The following is a 7,175-nucleotide window of genomic DNA, read 5'->3' as shown; positions in this document are numbered from 1 at the left end:
GCACGCATCCCTGGGGATCAGCGCTCGTCGGCATGTATTAGCTCTAGAATTACCACAGTTATCCAAGTAACGGGGTCGAGCGATCAAAGGAACCATAACTGATTTAATGAGCCATTCGCAGTTTCACTGTACCGGCCGTGTGTACTTATACGTGCATGGCTTAATCTTTGAGACAAGCATATGCTACTGGCAGGATCAACCAGGTAGCTCTCGGTATCGGCCGGCGCGCGCCCGAACATCGGGGGCCGCGGCGCGCACCGTCTCGAAAGCGGAGGGTCCGCCGGACCGGGCTCCGTCCACCGACGCACGGCAGGGCGGACCGGGGCGGGTCTCGAGCCGAGCGGGCACTCGGAAAATATGGGGACGGGAGGAGGAGGACGGCCGTCCCCGGTCAGGGCCGATTGGGAAGCTCGGAGTCAGAGTGGACGGCGGGGCCCGGCCGCCACCGCACCGTCGGGCGGACACCCCGGGGAGGGGCAACATCACCACGCTAGATTTCGCCTGTTTTCTCCTCACCCGACAACCCGTTCGATAGGAAACCTGTGCAAGCCGTCCTGGGGGATGTTTTTTTTCGCTGGGACGGCAGCAACTGCCCCCAGCCCCACCTCATCCCGATCTACACCTGACGGGTTTCATCTGGTCCCGGGGGGGTGAAAGGGTGTAAAGAAGTTCCACCTCGCGAGGCTCCATCGCCCTTCCGGGATGCCACCGTCTGGCGCACGGGCGAACGCGGCTTCCGCCGGCTCCCTCCGAAAAGCACCTCCCGCTCTCCCTGCGTCTCCTGGACGGTCTCGCTCCGAGTCTGCGCTTCTCTCTCGCCCTGCCGCCAGACTCGGCTCCTCTCCCGCGCTCTCTCGCGCTCTGACCTCCGCCCCGTCCGGCCCTCCCGTCCACGGCGGGGGAGGTCCGGCAGGCAAACCCTTCCGTGCGACCGCCTCGCCGGAGCGGGGGCGGCGCGCAGGGCCCTCTCCTGGGGCTGCAAGGAGCGGCCATCGGGGCTGGCCGCGTCCTCGGATCTCGATGGGACGCTCATTCGGTTCCTGGGAAATCGTGTGCTCCGCCGGGGTCCGGGGGCGAGCGCCCTTCGCTGGGCGAGGGGGACGCTTCCCCGGCACCCCTGGCGGCATCAGACGCCTGCGGGTGCCGGCGGACGGAGCAGACCGCGCCGCACGGGGTACGGGTGCGGGGCCCGCCCGGCTCCGGAAACCGGAGCGATCGGGCGGACGCCTGGGGACCGGACGCCCTCTCCGGGCCGAGAGGTTCCGGGCGCGCCGTGGGCAGAGGGAGGGTCGGGTTCGCCTGGAGCCGGCCGAGACCCCTGGGTTCCGGCCGAGCGATCGTCCCTCCCCGCCGGGGCGCGGAGTGCCACATCGATCGGGTTGCTGAAAGAAAAGAGTAATTTTCATTCGGTTCACTGTTTCCATACCGTAATCCATCCGCCACCTGTAAATCTCGCTCAGGGGGTCATCTCGGACGTAGTGGGACAGGAGGCGCGCGCGACACTTTCGCGGTGCGCCCTGCAATTTTTCTCCGAGGCCTTGGAAGTGCCTCCCAGCCTGAGGAACACCAGTCCGCACTCATCGGCGAAACTTCCACAAATTGCAGTACCCGATTTGGCCCGCTGGGGGGCGCTGCCTCCGGGGGAGAAGGAGACGTGCCCAGGCCGTACGTCGGGCTCCAACGGACACCCATCTTGACCCTTTATAGGCCCCATCGGGGAGATGGTCCTGCCCATGCTGATATCGGAGCTCCACAGCTATCCTCTCACAAACCCATTCGCCGGAGCTCCAAAAATCATTTGGTTCACTGTTTCCATACCGTAATCCATCCGCCACCTGTAAATCTCGCTCAGGGGGTCCTCTCGGACGTAGTGGGACGGGAGGCGCGCGCGACACTTTTGCGGCGCGCCCTGCAATTTTTCTCCGAGGCCTTGGAAGTGCCTCCCAGCCTGAGGCACACCGGTCCGCACTCATCTGCGAAACTTCCACAAATTGCAGTACCCGATTTGGCCCGCTGGGGGGCGCTGCCTCCGGGGGAGAAGGAGACGTGCCCGGCCCGTACGTCGGGCTCCAACTGATGCCCGCCGTGGACCCTTTATAGGCCCCATCCTGGTCCTGCCATGCTGTTATCGGAGCTCCACGGCTATCTTGTCACTAAACCTTTCGTTTGAGCTCCAGGGCTTTTTGCTTTTTGTAACCCGGTTCCTGGAGCCCTGCCTGGGCAAAATCGGATGCAAGAAGGCCCTGCCCATGCTGATCTCTGAGCTCCGCGCATCTTCTGTCACGGGTCCTTTCGCAAAAGCTCCAGGGAAACAGGCTTTTCGGCCCCGGACAGAGTCCCGGCTCTCTCGCTCGCCTCGTTGGTACCTACTGATCCGGCGGAGGTGTTCTCCGGCGGGTAGCGACACGGACGGCCGAGGGCGCGCTTCACCCAGGCTTCAACCATCTCCTCCCCGAGCCCCTGGAAGTGCCGCTGGGCCGCGGGCACCCCGGTCCGCACTCATCCGCGACACTTCCGCGCTGGAGTCCGACGCTCGCCGGCCGCGTCCCCCGGCCCGCGGGGGCCCGGGGGGAGGCCCGACGCGTGCGGGGGGAGGCGGCGGGCGGCGGGGGCGCCCCCGCGCCACCCGACGGCGCCCCCCGGTGGCCAGAGGCGGCTCGGAGCGAGACGATCGGGGGGGAACGGCGGCGCGTGACCCGCCCCGGCCCCCTTGGCCCAACGGACGGGCAGGCGGCTCCCGGGCGACCCCCGGATCCCCGCCGCGGCGCACCCCGGTGGCCGCCTGACGCCACTGCGGGGGGTGCAGATTCCGTGTGTCCTCTCGGATAAAAACAAAAGAAACGATTCCCGTCGGGCGAAAGTAAGTGGGACGCAGGGCCCCGGGCCCCGCCGGTCCGCGCGCGCGGCGCCCCCCGCTGGCCGGTCGAAGGGATGACAAAAATAAAAAGAAAAAAATTTCAAAAAAGCACTCGCCCCAAACAGACGAAAGGTACCCGGTCCGCCCGGATGAACCCTCCCCCGTGTCCCCGCCGCGGCGCCCCCCGCTGGCCAGCCGAGGGAATACACGATTGAGAGGGGGGAAGTGAAAAAAAAGGGCAAAAAATGAAAAACACCCCACCCATTTGAATGCAAAGCCCCGGAGCGGCCAGGGGTGGAGGCCGGTCCGCGCGCACGGCGCCCCCCGCAGGCCAGTTGAAGGGAAGAACGGAACGAGACTAAAAGATAAAAAAATTTCAAAAAAGCACTCGCCCCAAACAGATGAAATGTACCCGGTCCGCCCGTGTCCCCGCCGCGGCGCCCCCCGCTGGCCAGCCGAGGTAATACACGATTGAGAGGGGGGAAGTGAAAAAAAAAGGGCAAAAAATGAAAAACACCCCACCCATTTGAATGCAAAGTCCCGGAGCGGCCAGGAGTGGACGCCGGTCCGCGCGCACGGCACCCCCCGCAGGCCGGTTGAAGGGAAGAACGGAACGAGACTAAAAGATAAAAAAAATTTCAAAAAAGCACTCGCCCCAAACAGATGAAATGTACCCGGTCCGCCCGTGTCCCCACCGCGGCGCCCCCCGCTGGCAAGCCGAGGGAATACACGATTGAGATTAAAATAAAAAACAGGCAAAAGACAAAAACACACCACCGATTTAAATGCAGTGTTCACGAGCGCCAGTCCGCGTGCGCGGCGCCCCCTGCTGGCCGCGTAAAAAAAAAAAAAAAATAATAATCCACCGTTGTGAATTTGCGATGTGTCCAGTACGGCGGCGGCGGGGAGGCGTCTCCCCTCGTCGGTGCACCCTGGTAGGGGGAAATAAATGAAAGGAAAAAAAAAGAACAGCCTGGGCTCTCGCCGGCTACCGCAGCCCGGGCACCCGCCGGCTTCCGCGGCCTGGGCTCCCTCCGGCTTCCGCGGCCCGGGCTCCCTCCGGCTTCCGCGGCCCGGGCTCCCTCCGGCTTCAGCGGCACGGGCTCCGTACATACAGACAGAAAATGAAATAATGGAAGGATGGAAGAGAAGAACAGCCCGGGCTCTCGCCGGCTACCGCAGCCCGGGCACCCGCCGGCTTCCGCGGCCCGGGCTCCGTACATACAGACAGCAAATGAAATAACGGACGGATGGATGGAAGAGAAGAACAGCCAGGGATCTCGCTGGCTTCCGCAACCCGGGCTCCAACAGGCTTCCGCAGCCCGGGCTCCCTCCGGCTTCCGCGGCCCAGGCTCCCTCCGGCTTCCGCGGCCCGGGCTCCCTCCGGCTTCCGCGGCCCGGGCTCCCTCCGGCTTCCGCGGCCCGGGCTCCGTACATACAGACAGAAAATGAAATAATGGAAGGATGGAAGAGAAGAACAGCCCGGGCTCTCGCCGGCTACCGCAGCCCGGGCACCCGCCGGCTTCCGCGGCCCGGGCTCCGTACATACAGACAGAAAATGAAATAATGGAAGGATGGAAGAGAAGAACAGCCCGGGCTCTCGCCGGCTACCGCAGCCCGGGCACCCGCCGGCTTCCGCGGCCCGGGCTCCGTACATACAGACAGCAAATGAAATAACGGACGGATGGATGGAAGAGAAGAACAGCCAGGGATCTCGCTGGCTTCCGCAACCCGGGCTCCAGCCGGCTTCCGCAGCCCGGGCTCCCTCCGGCTTCCGCGGCCCGGGCTCCCGCCGGCTTCCGCGGCCCGGGCTCCCTCCGGCTTCCGCGGCCCGGGCTCCGTACATACAGACAGCAAATGAAATAACGGACGGATGGATGGAAGAGAAGAACAGCCAGGGATCTCGCCGGCTTCCGCAGCCCGGGCTCTCTCCGGCTTCCGCGGCCCGGGCTTTCGCCGGGTGAAGATCAGGCGAGAGTAGGGGTGTCCTCCGCTGGACGGGAAGCCCAGGCCGTGGAGCCGCCGCACGGACCGGGGGTTGACCCGACCGGGGACGGGCAGGAGGCGAGGCCCGGACTCGCTCCCGTCCAGATGGCCCGAGGCCTCTCCTCCCCTCCCGGTGGACCCGCCCCCGACTATTAAGCCCGGCCAGGGAGTCCACGTCGGCCCCCGGGCGGACCAGGGAAGGACCCCCCTTCCGCGCTCTGCCGTGCTCGGAGGCGCTGATGCGCCGGGCGGACGGGGTGCCTCCGGCCAAGTCCCCGGCCGGGACTTGGCTGGCTGGCGAGCGAGGGAGGGCGAGGGTTAGGGCCTCGCCCGTCCCGCGCCCGTCCCCCGCCCCGGGCCACCGGAGATTATTCGGGGAATGCTCCACAGCGCTGCTGGGGAAGTGTTTGCTTTAAACACACTCTGCATTGCATACACACCGAAACCCATTCCAGTCTGGTAAACGTGATTCTCGGGGACTTGCGAGAATTGTATGCTGGGTAGTTGAGACATGACTCCCCTATCACCTCCCAGGGTCAGACTCATGGGGACCTCATTTTAGGTCCCCACCATGTCGGAGGTCCCGCCAGTGTTGGTGTGCTGTCTGGCCCTTGTCCCCGTTAGGATATATAAACAAGTGCACACACACACACACACACACACACACCTAATCATTACACCTAACCTTAATACCTTAACCCAAAGTGGTAAATCAACCCTAATATACTATCCCTAATACCCTAACCCCATCCCCGAAACTAACCGTAATACATTAACCCAAACCACTAAATTATCAGGCGGTGGCTGTGGAACTTGTAAGAGATGCAGTGTACACACATTTTCACCTGAGGGGCTCTGTATTTTGCTGAGGAGGGGGGGTTGCTTTTCGATCTGCCTAGGTTTCTGAGAAATCTTGCGCCGGCCCAGCTCTCACATAAATAAAATAACTGGGAGTGACAAAACTTCACCTCTTGATTACACTGATCAATTTAATGTGCAACATTTGTGTGTGTAAATATGTATATATATATATATATATATATATATAGTGCATCGGTGGCCTAGGGAGCAGTCGGGGTTGTATCGAGGGACTAGGGAGCAGTTGAGGGTGTATTAGAGACCTAGGGAGCAGTTGGGGGTGTATCAAGGGCATAGGGAGCAGTCAGGGGTGTAACAAGGGCATAGGAAGCAGTTGGGGGGTGTACCAGGGACATAGTAATCAGGGCAATAGGGGGCAGTCAGGGGAATAGGGGGCAGTCAGGGATGTATCAGGGGCATAGGGGCAGTCACTTAAGCGAATAGGGGGCAGTCAGGGATGTATGAGGTGTATAGTGAGCAGGGTAATAGGGGGCAGTCAGGGGTATATCAGCAGCATAGGGAGCAGGGGAATGGGGCAGTCACTTAAGCAAATAGGGGGCAGTCAGGGGTGTATCAGGGGTACAGTGAGCAGGGTAATAGTGGACAGTCAGGAGAATAGGGGGCAGTCAGGTATGTATCAGCGGCAAAGTAAGCAGGGGAATAGGGGGCAGTCAATTAAGTGAATAGGGGGCAGTCAGGGGTGTATTAGGGGTATAGTGAGCAGGGTAATAGGGGGCAGTCAGGGGAATAGGGGGCAGTCAGAAGTGTATCAGGGGCATAGGGAGCAGGGGAATAGGGGACTGTCAGTGGTGTATCAGGGGCATAGGGAGCAGGGGAATAGGGCACAGTCAGGGGTGTATAAGGTGCATAGGGAGCAGGGGAATAGGGGGCAGTCAGGTGTGTATCAGTGGCATAGGGATCAGGGGAAAGTCAGGGTGTATCAGGAACATGGGAGCAGTCAGATGTGCAGCATGTGGCAGTACAAGAGACCTGCTGTGAATGTACTGTACATCAGGCAAGTAACTGTGACAGTGTCTGTCCTGAAGTTGTAGCAGCAGCAGTGCCAGACCTTGTGCCCCCAGCTTCCTGTGTCCAATGCTGGGACTCATGGAATGTTCACTTCACTCCCCGTGGCAGATCCTGTGAAGGGCGGAATCACTGACTTCCGCACCACCCTCAGATAATCGGTGTTGGAGCCAGAGGAGCTTTTGCAGAGAGGCGGCAGCTTATGCCTAGGGAGGGGTCAGAAAGCCACCTGCAAGCACATGGTAAGCTTAGCTGGCCCCAGCGATGTGCCCTGGAGCTGGCTTATAGGCAGTCAGTAGCACCCTGAGCCATCATCCTCATAGTAAGGCTCCTGCTGACGGGTCCCAGCCTGCATTATAAATAATCTCTTAAACGCCTCTGGTCCCCGACTTCCCCCTCAGGCTCCAGCCGCTCTGTGTCCTGCTTACATGGTTTGTTTGTGGTCCTG

Source organism: Pseudophryne corroboree, chromosome 2, assembly GCF_028390025.1.
Source record: "Pseudophryne corroboree isolate aPseCor3 chromosome 2, aPseCor3.hap2, whole genome shotgun sequence".
Classification (NCBI taxonomy): Eukaryota; Metazoa; Chordata; class Amphibia; order Anura; family Myobatrachidae; genus Pseudophryne; species Pseudophryne corroboree.
Note: the sequence above shows the minus strand (reverse complement) of the source record.